Source organism: Artemia franciscana, chromosome 4 (genome assembly GCF_032884065.1).
Source record: "Artemia franciscana chromosome 4, ASM3288406v1, whole genome shotgun sequence".
NCBI classification, from domain to species: Eukaryota; Metazoa; Arthropoda; class Branchiopoda; order Anostraca; family Artemiidae; genus Artemia; species Artemia franciscana.
In genome coordinates, this window is record NC_088866.1 from 11,048,852 (window position 1) to 11,065,884 (window position 17,033).

Below are 17,033 nucleotides of genomic sequence, written 5' to 3' on the forward strand. Positions count from 1 at the left end.
TACCAAGTTCAAATGCAATTGGAATGTTGTGACATTGATTTTGTATACTTTGTAATATTTTTAGGGGAAGAGGAATTATATTATGAAAAGATTGGTCGTGAACGTGAATTCTGGTCTAACAAAATGCTGCCAAATCTACAAAAATTTTATTTTGAGGCACTGTTACCAGAAATTGTCGACGGAAGGTTGCCAAGAAGTATGGAGATACGAGAACCGTTTATATAAATCCAACTGTGCTAGGTATGGGTAGTTATCATGTGTCATTACAGTCTTATCCGAATACAAATTCAGATATACAAATACTCAAGCAACAATCGAACTTTAGAATATTTTTTAATGAACCCGTATGGATAAGCTAAATAAAAAAAAACAAGTTTTTTTTTAACTGAAAGTAAGGAGCGACATTAAAACTTAAACGATCAGAAATCACTTCGTATATGAAAGGGGCTGCTCCCTCCTCAACGCCCCGCTTTTTACGCTAAAGTTTTTTACTGTTTTAAAAAGTAGAATTGAGAGAAAGAGTAAAACTTTAGCGTAAAGAGCGGGGCGTTGAGGAGGGAGCAGCCCCTTTCACATACGAATTAATTTATATTCGTTTTAAGTTTTAATGTTGCTCCTTGCTTTCAGTTAAAAACATGTCTTTTTTTATTTAATATCTGAACGTTTTTGAACTAATGCATGTTTTGATTTTGGCTCTCCACAGATGAATAATTAAAACGAAATTTCATATTTATATGGCTTTCTCATAATTTTGATAGAATCACTTTGAGAAAAAAGGAGCAGGGGAGGAGGCTTAGTTGCCCTCCAATGTTTTGGTTACTTAAAAAGGCAACTAGAACTAGAACTTTTAATATTTTACGAACGTTTTTGCTAGTAAAAGATCTACGTAACTTACGAGTTAGCTTACGTAACGAACTTCTGTATTCTGTTAGTGTTAAATTTTAATGCTGCTCCTTACTTTCAGTTGAAAAAACTGTTTCATATTTATTTTTGTATTGTTCTATTTTGAAATAAGGCTAGAAAATCCTGCGCTCCCTTCATGGAAATTTTCTTCCCCATGACAAATTCCTCCATGGAAAGTTCCCCCAACATAACCCCCTGTTCTCAACCCCCCCCCCCCAACCAAAAATCCTCCTGAAAACGTCTGTACATTTCCCAATAACCATTACTATATAAACACTGATCAAAGTTTGTAACTTGTAGCCCCTTCCACGGGGATTCTGGTGGAATAAGTCGTCCCCAAAGACACAGTTATAAGGTTTTTCGACTATGCTGAATAAAATGGCTATCTCACAATTTTAATCGGGTGACTGTGGGAAAATAATTAGCGTGGGAGGAGGCCTAGGTGCCCTCCAATTTTTTAGATCACTTAAAAAGGGTACTATATACTTCATTTTTTATATATAATTCACTTGTATATAACTTCATTTCCGTTGGAATGAGCCCGCTCGCAACATTCTATGACAACTGGTTTGATATAATCACCCCTGGAAAAAAAAATCCATATTTTTGCTGATAGAAGCTTAACACTTCCATGGTAGGGTTCCCTGATAGGCTGATTCAGATGGGTGTAATTTTGGTTTTATTACTTTTATCGGGTGTTTCCCTCTATTTTCTAAAATAAGGCAATTTTTCTTAGACTCGTAATTTTAGATAGGTATCTCATATATTTAAAGTCAGCATTAAAATGCGATTTTGTTCATGTAGCTATTGGTATCAAAAATCCGTTTTTTAGAGCTTTGGTTACTATTGAGCCGGGTCGCTCCTTAGTACAGTTCGTTACCACGAACTTTTTGATAAAATGAAATAAATTTGTCACTTCGCTGCGAGCAATTATTTAAATTATATTTTTCTAAATAGGTCTGCATGAAGTAAAAACCCGAAAATATGTACTTTTTATTTGTAATTTCCACAATTTTATACCGCGTCTCCTGGCAAATAATGATGACCAGACCACAGGCACACACGCAGGCGAGGGATTCACCCACCTTAAATTTGTATAATGCTTAATTTTGTCAGCGAAATGTTTAATTTTCCTGTGTTTTCCTGGTATTTCTTTCGTAAGAGCTGAACCCCCCTCCTCCAAAAAAAAATCTCGAATAATAATTTCTCTAATTTTCTCCTCGAATAATAGTTCTTTTCCAAATAAATATTCCTATTTACTTGTCGAATTACGAAGAATGAATATACATTAGTCGTAATTTTCAGTGAGAAACCCCTTGAGTTTAATGACGGCAGTGAAATCTGATAACCTTGAGTATTTGTGTGATATGCCGCGATTGAAAAAGAACTAACAGGCAGTATAATTTTTGGAGGAGCGTCCGGCCTTAATAGACTTATAGCTGGAAATCATATCACAAATCCAACAGACATTGTACCCTTCTAAGTGGGCAAGATTCGAGCACCTATTGAACGGAAGATTCGGACATGGGGTGAAAGGGATTGTATAAAAGCATTCATCGCACAAAAATTGTTTTTTATTAATGAAAAGTTGGATGATGTATATTCGCACTATGAGCAAACTGAAATGCTAACATTTCAGCCGCACTAGCATAATTTTGAGTTTGTATTTTTGTACCGGGTTGACAGTATTGTGACAAAATTGGATAGCTATAGCGAGTGGGAGAGTGGTTCAGTGGTTTAATTTATTGAGAATCTACACTTAAATGTATGTAAATTTATAAAAAATATTTTATTTTAAGAGGCGCGAGTGGAGAAACGGTAAAAGTTTTAAAATACAATTCAAATTTAGAGGGTAGTAAAGGTGTGCAACAGATTTGTTTCCATACAGGGCTTCAGTGTTTTAAATATGGATTCCTTATAGCAGTCCAAAAATAACTGTGAAAAGATAACAGTAAGACGTATTTTTGACGATTAGGCAGATAATGGGGGTGGGGCAGTTTCATCAAGAAGATTATAATTGTTTAAATTGTCAATATCCAGTAAAACTTAAATAGATATTTTTAAGTGGGCTAATGAACATTTAAAGATTGTTTTTACTGTTTTGCAATATAATACAGAATTTGAGGAGGATGCGCGCAAAGATAAAAAAGAAGGTAATATATCCAGTGAGGTCCATTGAACCGGTGAAGCACTGGGTATGGCTTCATTACATGCCTGCTAAAGAACCTGATTCAATTGGAAATTTTATTCCAATTACAAATTTCTGGGTGAGGGGAAATCAAACCAACGGAGTGCTTGCTTTTATTGTCCTATGTGTCTGTCTAGATTTCATACCGAATTAAAGCTAAAGTATTATATGATACGCTGTAAGCGTCATGTGTATCAATCTGTGGAAACGGTTAGCGGTGACAAGGCCATCTTGCGTTTCAAGGACTTTCAAAACTCACTCGGACAGAGTAACAAGGTGACATTAGACTGTGAATCTTAACTTAAAAATGTGTACAATTCATATAATTTATATCTTTTCAAAGAACATGAAACCATTGCAGTCTCTTATGCCCATGCGCAAAGAAACTCGAGTACTGCCGTGCAAACGGCCAAAGTTTTGAGACATTGGATGGGGAAGATTGTATGGGCGCAGCTATGATTGAACTTACTGAAAAAAGTTAATTTTACGGTTGCTCCATATAAATTATCCAATAATAAAAAATGTGTTGGTTATGTAAGGGGAAAACTGTAGAGGGTAATGGGGGAGAGATGTAAGTGCGCGATCAAGATCATTTAAGCAATCCAATCTAATCAGGGGATAGCAACTTTCAAAGATTGGCCAATCATATTCAGTTTCACGGGGAGAAAAATAAATGTACAAGTTTCACGAAGAGAAAATCAACATGCAAAAAGTTTCACGAACGAAAATCAGCACGCAGCAAGTTCAACGAACGAAATCAGCACGTAAAAAGTTCCATGAGTACAATCAGTTTCACGAAGAGAAAAATCAATATGCAACAAGTTTCATAAACAAAAATCAGCACGCAACAAGTTCCACGAAAAAAAAATCAGCAGGCAACGAGATCCATGAACAAAATCAGTTTCACAAGGGGAAAAATCAATGTACAAGTCTTGCGTAGAGAAAAAGTTAATATGTAATAAGTTTCACGAAAAAAATCACCACGCAATAGGTTCCGCGAACAAAAATCAGGACGCAACAGGTTTCGTGAACAAAATCAGTTTCATGAGGAGAAAAATCAATGCACAAGTTTCACAAAGAAAAAACCAACATGTGACAAGTTTCATGGACAAAATCAGCACGTGACAGTTTCCACGAGCAAAATCAACACGCAAACAGTTCCACGAACTAAAACCAGCAAGCAATAAGTTCCATGAACAAAATCAGTTTCATGAGGAGAAAATCAATGTACAAGTTTCAAGAAAAAAAAATCAAAATGTAACAAGTTTCACGAACAAAAATCACCAAACAACAAGTTCCACAAAAAAAATCAGCAAGCAATAGTTGCCATGAACAAAATCAATTTCACAAGGAGAAAAATCAATGTACAAGTTTCAAAAACAAAAAATCAGCAGGCAACAAGTTCCATGAACAAAATCAGTTTCACGATGAGACAAAATCAATGTACAAGTTTCACGAATAGAAAAATCAATATGCAACAAGTTTAATAAACAAAAATAAACACGCAACAAGTTCCGCGAAAAAAATCAGCAGGCAACAAATTCCATGAAAAAATCAATTTCATGAGGAGAAAAATCAAAGTAGAAGGCTCACGAAGAGAAAAATCAATATGTAATAAGTTTCACGAACAAAAAAATCACCAGGCAATAGGTTCCACAAACAAAAATCAGGACGCAACAGGTTTCAAGAACAAAATCAGTTTCACGAGGAGGAAAATCAATGTGCAAGTTTCACCAAGAAAAAATTGACATGCGACAAGTTTCACAAACAAAAATCAGCACGCGATAAATTCTACGAACAAAATCGACACGCAAGAGTTACATGAACAAAATTAGTTTCACGAGGAGAAAAATCAATGTACAAGCTTCACGAATAGAAAAAAAAACAAGATGCAACAAGTTCCACAAAAAAATCAGCATGCAAAGAGTTCCATGAACAAAATCAGTTTCACAAGAAGAAAAATCAAAGTACAAGTTTCACGAACGAAAAATCAGCACGCCACAAGTTCCACGAACAAAATCAGTTTCACAAGGAGATAAATGAATGCAGAAGTTCCACGAAAAGAAAAATCAACGTGGAACAAGTTTCACGAACAAAGATCAGCAGGCAACAAGCCCTACGAACAAAAATAAGCTCGCAATAAGTTCCATGAACAAAATTAGTTTCACGCGGAGAAAAATCAAAGTACAAGTTTCACGAAGAGAAAAATCAATATGCAACAAGTTTCACCAACAAAAATCAGCATGCAAAAAGTTTCATGAACAAAAATCAGCACGCAGCAAGTTCCATGAACAAAATCAGTTTCACAACGAGTAAAATCAATGTACATGTTTCATGAAAAACGTTGAAAAACCCTTAGGTATGATAATGTGTGCCAGAAGGGTGTCATCGGGAGGCTGGTGCATTGTGCCAAGCTGGCCTCAATTGCTACGAGTAATCAGAAGAAACGCTAATGGAGATTCTTTCATTACGTTTAAATAACCGATTCTTTTGTAAACGAATATTATTTGCTGGAAAATGTCCGAGAATGTCATATGTGTGATAATACTTGCTAGAGGGTGTCGTTTGCCAGCCATTTAGTATTTTACAGGCTTGGAATTGTCATGGAACATCGTAATCTAGCAATGAAAAGGAAAGTTTCCGCTGTTCAAATACATTTGACTGGTCATTTTCTTGTTTGATAAATTTATTTTGAGAGGAGGCTTGAAAAGCCTTTAGGTGTGATAATGAGTGCCGGAGGGGTGTCATCAGGGTTGGGGGGCTGGTACAATGTGCCAAGTTGGCCTCAATTGCTAAGAGTCATCAGAAGAAACACTAATGGGGGTTTTCTATAAGGTTTAGATGATCGATTCTGGTGTCAACGAATGTTTTTGCAGGATAAAGCCCGAAAAATGCCGTACGTTTGAAAAAGACTATCAGTAAAGAATGCACTAAGAACAACCCGCAATATTATCTGATAACGCCCTCTAAAGCATTATTTATCAAGCAGGTGTACTTCAAATGTAAGCGAAGTTCAGTAACCGATTTTTCAGCCTGCATGTCAGTTATTGCAATCATATGGAAATACACAATCAATAGCTTAATCATTTTAATATGCATGAACAGGGGATTCTCCTTGCGTCCAATAGGTTATCATGTAGAATGTATTAGCCGAATCAAAATATTAGATAGGGTTTTATAATACAATTGGTTAGCGTTCCATTCCATTGAGGGGGAATCCCTTTCGAATCCTAATGTGGACAAAAAATCTTTAGTTAATAAAGGTTCTCTGAGAAAAATGGCTGAAAAAAATGCCTTGAAAGGAATTGAAATCCTGAAGAAAAAAACGCTATGAAAAAAAGAAATCCCGAAAAAATGAAATCTCTTAAAGTATTATGTAACACCCAAGTGTACATCGTCATTACGCAACAACCTACGTGTGCACTGCCATTACTTAGTATCTCACTTGTTTGCTGTCATTACGTAGAACCCACGTGTCCGCTGCCATTACATAACACCCAAGTGCGTGCTGTCATTACGTAACATCCACGTGTCAGTTACCATTATGTAACACCCACGTGTGCACCGTTATTTCGTAGCACCCACCTGTGTGCCCTCCACAGTTGCAACCAGGGATTTCCCCACGGGCTCCTGAAGTCTAGCATTTCACGTAAGATTGCGTCATTTCCAACAAATCTGCCAAGTCACGTATGATTATGTCACCCTCAAAAGTAAACAATACATTATTACGTAGCAACCAAGCCCTATTACATAACATATGACGTAACAGACACCTGCGTCTCCTAGAAAACATTCCCTCTGACGTAACAAGCACCTGCTGGCTCTCATGGGAATGACAGGATAGGGCTCTTATGGAATGGCATGATAGGGCTCTCATAGGATGCAGGTATAGTGCTGTCAAGGAAAGAATAGACGCCTCAGTACTGGATTTTCCTTAAGAACGTTCGACTTTCGAGGATATTTTCTCTTTTTTCAAATGCAGACAAATTTTTTCAGGTTAGTAGTTTCTGATGGTAATATTAAACAATAAATTTTATATATTTGGAAATCGCAAAAAAAGGCACAGCTTGTTACAACAAAGTGTTTGATTTAAGGAATCTACCGTTGTGTTTGCGGAGCAACAATATCACTTTAATTTTAGCAACAACAACACTACCACTTTTTTGTCGTTATCAGCAGCGTGTAGTTCGATAACTTTCCGACGCGGAAAATAAAAAAATTTCTGGAGAAGGACCGTGAAGCGGAGAAAGAACTTCCTCTAAAGTTATGAAAATACCCGGTAATTTCCCAGAAAAGAACAGAAATCAAATTCTATCTAGCCTACTAAAGGATATGAAAGGAACTACGAAAGGAAACTTCCAGGTTATTAATTATCGTCGGACCCGTACAGAGTACAAATTATCACTTAGAGACCTGCGATCGATCATTATTTATCTTTTTTCGAATGCTAGGATAACACTTTGGATAAACCATTCTGAAAAAAAAATCTTTTAATGAAATTATCAATTTGGCCCTATTTCCCGAAATTTTATATGTATTTAAGTCTCAGGCCCAGAAGTAGACTGTAATAAGTCTAGCTATGATCCAAATCATAGGTGGTAAGCAGAAGGAGTTTGGAAATTGGGAGGAGTAAAAGTTGGTTAAACACAATCCCTCCTCCAGGGGGGTGGGGCTGAATTTATGTCGTAAGGGTATCAGCATACCAGAGAGTACGTTTGAATCACAGCCAAACTTTTTGGGGAGTAAAACCTAGTATCATTTATTTTGAGGATCTAGTAGACCAAACATGAACTTTCTGTTACAGGGAAAGAGTGGGGATGCTTAAATTCTTGTCATTGGGACATCTAGAAGGGCTATTGAATGACCATAGAGAAAGGGGTGCATAATTCTTTTCATGGGAACCATGGACTCTACGACCCATGATTATGGGCAGCAAAAGACTATTGACAGACTTCTAAATTAATTTTTATTTCTATAGACTTAATCTTTTATTTTCTGCAGACTACTCATAAACTACTCTACGCAGACAACTTCCTGCTCATAAAAGAACATCCCGCTACTGGGGGGGGGGGCTCGATTTTGTTTTTTTAGTTTATGGTTTTTAGTTTTGTGGACAGCATTTTTTTACTTCATTGACGATAGAGGTAGCCCCATGCTATTCAAAAACCATTTCTAACAGCACCTAATATTTACTGTCCTAATCTGTGGACTATGTAACAGATTCAGTTTGTTTCAATTTAAACTTAGTACGAAAACCGGCAGCGAGAATTCATATTTATTAATCCGTAGAAAAAAAAATATTCATTAACAATCACGGAGACCATGATATTTAAATCCTTTTTTATCTATTTAAACCCTACTTAAATCTATTTAAATCTTACATTCAGCCCGTTTCAAAAAGTGAAAAGGGTTCAATTACCCTATAAGAAAGTTTGTTTAAAAACTAACATCTTCCCTACTCATGCAGAACGAACAGGAAATATGCCTTCCGGCCCTGCATTTTCTTTCCTCTGTTTCTAGCCTCCTTAATTGATCAATTACTCGCTCTGAGTTTTCTTACACTGTCAAAGGAAACGCGATAGCAAAGGCAAAAACTCTCAATTTTTTAAACTATACCAATATTTTAATAGCCTAAAGTTCGTTAATCCAATGAATAAATTAAAAAGTGAAAAGCAAATCACAAGTGCGTTACAATTTTGAAGAAAAGTTTCTCAATGAGAGCAGAACACCTGCCTCTGTTTCGGCTATTACAGAGTTTTGACGTAATTTTTCGGATTAATTATCATGAAACAAACATCAGAGAGAACAAAAAATAAGATATGTTCAGTACCGTGTGCAGAGTGGGTTTTGAGGCCCTCGCTCTCCACCTTACCAAAAATTTGCTGTGGTTTCCATTCATAATTCAATGAAATCGTAGATCTCATTTTTTTCGTCTGTTTTTGGCGTTTCTTCAAATGCACGCCCTGTCAGTGGCGTTAATTGGGCAGGAGGGAGGGGTATGTGCTCTCCAAATTCTATTTTTTTGCTCCTTCCCCTAGATTGTGAAAAAATACCTTCTCGGGGGGTATTTTTTTATTTTAAATACCTTCTATGGTATTTTATTGTCAAAATTGAAAAAACACAAATTTGGCCCTCAGAACAGATTTTGGAAAATACATTTCCCCTTCCCATGACTTTTCGTAAATTTACACCATTGCCCCGTTCAGCAAAAAAAATGACTTCAGCATTTGTGCTTGGACGCGCTTTATATGTTTTCCCCTGAAGGTCCAATGCGACTGACCATAATTACCATGAAAAGAAAAAGAAACTATGAGTATTTAAATTTTGCTCTCTCAGTTCCCAATCACATGGAGAGCTCAGTAACTCAAGAAAAGATTTTTGACCTGTCACTTTTCACTCGGCTCTTACAAAAAAAAAATGAACAAGAGACGCGTAGAATGTTATTGAAATTCGCCAATCGCAGGAAATAATCCTGCACCTCAGTCACGTGCGCAGTGGGCCTCCCTAAGACCTAGAGATCTTTACAATTGCTCTATGATTTCCTCTATACTCCATGAATAATTAATTCTAGATAGTCTTATCCATATTTTAACTAAGACTACCCTCGCCCCCCCCCCACACCAAAAAAAGACTAATCTTGCGTGTTGCCTGAACCCTAATGCACTTGATTCAGGATTGTGAAAACTGCACATGGTTTGTATTGAGCTTTAACGGCCGACAACTATCAAAACTACAGGATTTGAAAAGTGTAACTGACCTTGTGCTCCTTTGAATTGATTCTTCAAATTTCTAATTTTAATCCAGGCTGAAGAAATAACGTAAGATTGAGAATTTCCAGAGTTTCTCAGGACGGTAATACAGAACATTTGGTAAGGATTACAATTTGAAATATGGTACTAAACTTCAGAAACTTAAAACTTCCGGCCAATCCTTTCTCCGATAAAATCAAGGTGACCTCATCCCAAGCAGAACAATAAAATCAAATTCAATCATTTCAACCAACTTTTTTCTTCAGGTTTATGGATTCTTCCGTACGAATGAGAAACTTTGGTCCATATTAACCGCGAATATTTTTTTTTCCTTCTTTTTTTTTCAAGAAAAGGAGATTCAGACAGGACTCAACCGACACACATTGGCCTCCAAATCATCATAGAAGTCTCAATATTCGTTTTTAGAGGTGCAAACTTATATCGACCATGTACTTGACGTTTGGAGGGTGAAGTTTTAAAGTGAACCATGTGCAGTGATTGTCTTAAGTCTGGAAATTCCCAAGGAAAATAATAAATTGAGATGCCAGGCGAGGTGGAAAACGCCTGGTCCTGGTGCAAGATCAAGAAGAAGTCCAGAAAAGTAATTTGGATAATGTACTTAAGTGACGAAAACCGAACAACTTAAATTCGGTTACAATTTTATACAACAATACGCCTAAATGAATTTGCAAAACTTACTGTAAAAAGTATGCTAACTTTTCGGTAAACGAAGAAAACAATAAAGCAAAACATAGTCAAATGCATCTAGTTCGCGGTTACTTTGAAAGGAAAGTTGGTAATTCCGGACCACTAAAGCAACTATTTCAGTGTTTTCTCCAATATATAAGTGTACTCAAAGACACTATATTACTAGACCGTCAATGACGGTAAAATACATTGATAAACCCAAGATGATTTTGACTCTCCGTGGGTATAAAATTAGAACTGTAGAAATAACTTCCAGTAACGCGGCAAAGGAAAAAGGAACGGGGATATCACATAAAATGTTTCCATTTATCGCTAATGCTGGCTACCGTTGGCTACCACTTAGTGTCTTAACGTTGAGCGTTGGCCATATTTTGGCGTTGGTACCTGAAAAGGTGACACAATGTATTGCGTTCCTTTAGACGCAAATGCAGTTCCATTTACAAATTTAACATACGTTTGCAATCATTTGTTACTTTATAAATATTACTTTAAAAAAACTTTTTCGGATGTGGATCTCCTGATTCGATGCCTTCGGCCAGGAGTACAATACGTGGCTGAGACCAAATCACCAGACACTTTCCATGTTTTTTCCTCCAAATTTCTCCAGGTACCCATGTAAAGCTGGGTCAAACCTGGCTGAGCTTACAGGGTCACGCCATTGACCACGTTCCAAACCAAATAACCAGAGACACCAGGGTTCAAAAACCCTGACTTTAGCATTTCAAGTGGGGAGCGCTAACCACTCGGCTAAGACACCTTCAAGTTATAAATATTAGCTGGATAAGATTTAATAATCAGCCGTTTATTTTCACAGATCAGATAGTTTCCTTTTTGCAGCCTGAAAACGAACGAAGAAGGTCATTGCGAAAACTAGAAAATTACAAACAATTTGTTCGGCTAGATAATGTCGTTATTACGAATTTCGACTTGACTTTCAACTATTTCTATTACCTTATATTTGCCATTTCACGGCACATGACTTCTTCTCAATATTTGGCATAGCATTCATGACAAAAAGAAAATTCGAAGTTTTTGACAAGCATATAATCAAGCAAACAAAACTTATTGTTGAATTCTCGTTTTACTCAAAAAGAAAGTAAATTTTAGTTTTAACAAGGTTGATGAGGGTTAACACTCACCTAAGCTTTAGTTTTTCTTGTTTAATTTTCAAAAACAATATTATACATTTGAGGTAATACTAAATAATAACTGGCTATGTCTGCAAACTCCATCGTATTGTGAGCCATGTCGGATATCTGAAGCCATCCTACTAAGTTAGTCTATGTCTTTCTCATTTTACAGTATAGGTTCCATATGAATGTTTATAGAAATGTGTTAGGAGTCATAATAAAATTAATTAAAGAGCATTTAATTAATTAGAAGCCTTTGTAATAATTAAGGAGCGTTTGTCTTTATGACCAAATTTATATAATTTAAAAACCATTTTTTTATATAGTTTAGAAGACACAGAATGAAAACCTCTGGAGAGGTTGGCAAATCTCAAAATTCAAAAAAAATGTCCCCTATGAACAAAGTTTAATCAGAAGATAGTGCTGAAAGGAAATAGATACCCCTCTATATCCTTGGGTGATTCCTGGACTCCTTAAAAGCTGGAGGAAAAAATAATCTTTGGAAGGCTTACAGGTCCTATAAACCATCATTGCGCGATTCTCAACTTCAGCTTTTCAAAGCTTAAATAAGATGTTACAATTCACTTGGCCGGAGGGCCAAATCGTCATTTTACAATAGTAAATTCTCTGTGTGCGGTAAAGATATTAATAAAACATGGTAAGTGATCAATCGTGTCATCAGGCCATCTTCTTGGCCCCCTTCTGTCCCTTCAAGTGTTTTGATTGACAGTAAAATCGTAGATGGACAGCTAAAACTTTAAGATGTCCTTACTTCTTACTTTGCCAATATAGAGAAAACTGCAGCCTCTTCTGCAAGTCCTTCTTCTTCTACAAATGATTTTAGGTCTTACCTTGATTTAGGACAACCTTGTCTTAAATAAATGGCTTTGGAGCTTATCTCTGAAGTTGAAATATCCAGAATTGTCAATATTTTGAAGAGTTTTTCATCTTCTGGCCCACAACGTATTTCTACGAAGGTTGTCAGTTTCATCCTCCTTGGCATCGTGTCTGCTCTTATGAGACTTATCAATATTTCTTGTGAAAATGGTGTCTTCCCGGGTGCTTCAAAGCGTGCTAGTGTTATTGTTCTTTTTAAAGATGGTTCACGGAATAACCCTGCAAGTTATCGTCCTACATATCTTTAATCAGTATTTAGTAAAAAATTTTAAAAAGCTATGCTTGCTCGACTTCTTAATTTTCTTAATTCTAAGCATTTTTTCATGATTCTAAGTTTGGTTTCAGGGAACAGCACTGAACTGAGCATGCATGTGCAACTCTCTCGAATTATTTACATACATCTCTTGACTCTGGTCTGATACCTGCTGCTCATTTTCTTAATGTACAAAAAGCACTTGACTCAATAACACACAAGATTCTTTTCCAGAAACTACTCAATGTTGGAGTAAGAGGGAGTACTTAGCCTTGGTTTCTATCATAATTACGTGATCGAGTCATCTCGGTTGATCCGCTCTTTTCTCACCCGTCTGAAATAGAGTTTAGCGTTCCGCAAGGATATGTGATTGGGTCGATGCTCTTTTTAATTTATGTTAACGACCCCATAAATGCGGTTCAAAATCTAAAATCTAACACTTACTGTCGTCTTTGTCAACCTGCATCTGTCAATAATTGTGACAAAAATTCGCCTTCTCCAACACACTTATTGCTTTTGAGGGTGACAGTACTCTTAGTACAGCCGGTAGTACTGAGTCTGATCTCTGTTCAAATATGATTACCCTTTTCGAAAGAATTATTCAGTGGTTGGGCGTTAATTACCTTCCCTTAAATGTTGGAAAGTCATACTTGCTTATTTTATCAAGAGTTTCAAGGGTTTGCTACAGTTTAAATGAAATACACGCATCGAGGGGTACCCTTAGTAGACCTAGGGATCGATGCATTTGATTCCTAAGCGTCTTGCTTGATGAAAATATCTCCTTGAAGCATCATATTGGACCTCATTAAAATGAAAGTCTCCAGAAGCCTCGGGATCCTTAAAAAACTTATACCATATATTTCCATGGTAACTCTTAGAATCCTATTTTACAGTCTAGTTCAGCCTTATTCTTCATACTGTTCTATTATTTAAATGTCAACTTTTCCCTCGTCACTGAAGCCAGTTTCCAAACTATATAATAAAGCAAGGACTCTTTATACAGGACATTAAACGTTCCCTACTTAAACCCTTGCTTGACTTGAGATCTCTTTATTTTCTGTCTTGTGCTTCTCTCAGTTTTTGAAGGTTACATGGGCAGCTTCCTGCTGCCTCGTGTAGTAATATATCTTATATTTCTGAGTAATCAACTTGTTATTTCCGCACTTCCAATAACTTACAGATACCTTAGACTCCATCAATACGGTCTGACTTCAACCATCTGATAGCTTGTAATATGATTTGGAACACTCTCTCAGTGTCTGCATGGAACTGCCTCTCCTTTGGTATCTTCAAAAAGTATGTTAGAGAATTTCTTGTGGATAATTAAGTTTTTCCCGGTTTTCCATGGAGTTGACGGCTCCAGATTGGGCCTTTTGTTTATTTGAGTAGGTGATCATGTACTACCCCCTTGTCTAGCTTGTATTTTTAGTAGGGGGGGTTGTTTAGGTTGGCGACGTGAGTGTATTATGTCTAAAATGTTTTTTGGATGTATTTGTTTCTTTCTTTGTTTTGTTTTTCCCTGTTCTTTTCCTGGCCATAGAGCCTTACAGAGAGACTAAGTTGAAATGCTTGTTGTGGTTGTACAGTAGTCAATCACAGCATGTAGGGTATACGTTGCTGAATTGTTCATTTATAAATTAATAGTTGCTATTATGTTTGTTACCAAGTGTGTGACTTTTTTCACAAAAATAAATCTAATCTAATTCATTTGTAAGGGTCAAATGCTCAAGTCCATGGCTTGTTTCATGAAAAATATACGAGCATATCAGAGCCGTTAAAACAAAAATTGATCCCATATAAAAGAAAAAGAGATGAATGCATTAGCTACAACCCTCGGGATTAAGTGCCTCTTCTACTTTTCAAAAGCTTCGCTACACCCTTCTCAAAAAGATACTGCTACCATTGGAAATTCATATAAAATCTTTTCAGGAGATAGTATTACCTCCTCTGAACGGTGTAAGTTACTGAGAGTCACAGCCTGTATAAACACCAGTTGCTCGGAGTCGTATCTTGCCCATAGAAGGATTTCAACACACATCTTTAGACTAGGCGTTAACCTCCGGCGCTCCCAAAACCAATCAGAGCGGAAAGATATTGGCTCTATTTCTGGAGTGAAAAAAAAATTGTGTTGTGACTAAAGTTAATTCTGGCATTAACCCCCCCCCCCCCCTTTATTAGGATTGTATAAAAATTATGTTAGTTCATTTGTTCATAGATATGTCTATCTATTATCCGTCCACTCGTTTTATATAGGCTGTGGAATCAAGTTGCCAACTGCGAGAGTGTCTGGACGCAGTGCCAATAAATGTCGCAACAATAGCTATGTGTTGCTTTTGAAAAATGTTTGCGCAACTGGTGTCTATATAGGCTGTGCTGAGAGAATTTCAGATAACATCTTAGCGGGGATATTTTTGCCCTAAAGCGACAAGCCTTCGAAGTGTAGTAGCCATTTTGAGGAGTTCTGACTACCGGCTCCTACAGAGAGGGATCGTACACTTCTAGGTGACAGGGCGTCCCTAAAATTGGACTTTTTTTTAAATACCGGCTTTATATTCAAGATAAATCGTATCTAAGTTGGATAAAACGGGTAAATAGATTAAGAAAAAAGTCATGTCGATTGATCATAATCCCAAACAAGACGTTAGTAGTTATGTCTAATAATTTGTTCGAACATTCCACACCGAAGCAGTTTAGCATCTATAAAACAAGGGCATCGGAAAAACTTAAGGATCTAATAGACACTTACGCTAGGCTATTTCTCGTTTATCCAACAAAATGTCAACAAACTAAGTCTAATGTCATCTACAAAATTTGTTTCGTAATACTTATAAGGATTCTCCTTAGTAGTCATGGGTGGTCTCAAGAAGCCAAAAAGTATTGCAGGAAAAAAAAACACGGATCACGTTTTCTACCAAAAGTCTAATAAATAAATAGCTTATATCCAAGAGGTCTGTGGCTCAAGAAATTTAGTACATCCATTATTGACTCTTAGACTATATGCTATATAGGACTTTCGCCATTCTTTTTTTTTCTGGTTAGTGAAGGACTAGAAAAATTGTTATGCTATGTCAGTGGTTAGCAAACTCCGAGTCGCGAGTCACACTTGGCTTTTTCGTCGTCAAAGTGCGGCTCTTGAGAACTCTTTCCCATTCTGATTATGTATTTTCCGCAATCAAAATGAGCCTAAAGAAATAAATAAGAACAATCACGTTAAAACTTCTCCCCAAAACCTGTCAACTTGAATACTAGGAAATTGGACGTACTCCAAACAATTAATATCCGCATTATCACCCCAATATATTTTAAAGTGTTGTTATTGGTTAATTCCCGAGAAAACGGAGTCTATAATTCGTGAGCAATATTGCTTGCTTTACTCTCATATGCATTACATCCCCTCGGGCTATCAAACCACTTACCAGAGAATCTGACCTTGCAGTTTACCAGGCAAAAAAATTAGAGAAAATAACTCGAGAATGAAGTTTGAAAAATGGATTTGAAATGTCAGGTGTAGTCTTACGTGTGCAGTAGGACATTTTATTTGTCTTTCATCGTTATCGATCATTATGGTTATCATCGGTAACGATCGAACGTTATGTTGCTAACTATTTACTGCTAAGTTTAGAACATGTAAAATTGTATCTAACATTCGAAGGTTTGTTTTACAAAGGAATGTGAGCTGTTGAACAAAGCTGTTAATGATCTTCATAGATTTTTATCACCAGATCTTGATCCGATCAAGCTGGAAAAAGAAATATATGACAAATTGAAAATTGTCATATACTATTTGTCATATAATAATTGTTATATAAATATTCTGTAATATTGTCACATAATATGTCGTATCATATACTATATATTTGTTTGGTTTTGATTAGATATTCTTAACTGAAAGTTATGGTTACAAAGTGAACAATACACACGTTTTATTGAAAATACTTAACACCCTAACTGCGGAACTTCATTGACTTTTGTACAGTCTTTAAAAGGTTATTTAGCTCTTTGAACTAAAAGATTGCCGATCCCTCAGTGGCGTTAGGTGAAGGAGGAGGCATCTGTCTTGTGCCATACGCCAACAGATTTTTAAAGCCGTAAAGACAGAGAATGGGTAACGATTGGATCTACAAAATACCTTTCCGTGTCCTACTTTATACAGTATACCCATTTCCGAAAGATTCGTTCGCCAAGGACACTAAATTAAAAACTGG

At 36.4% G+C, this 17,033-nt stretch overlaps 1 protein-coding gene across 2 annotated transcripts in view; it reads right to left on the minus strand.

Moving 5' to 3' along the window:
- Positions 1-17,033, minus strand: part of LOC136025978 (LIM domain kinase 1-like) — a 142,758-nt gene that overhangs the window by 82,301 nt on the left and 43,424 nt on the right. The gene's annotated exons all lie outside the window — the stretch shown is intronic.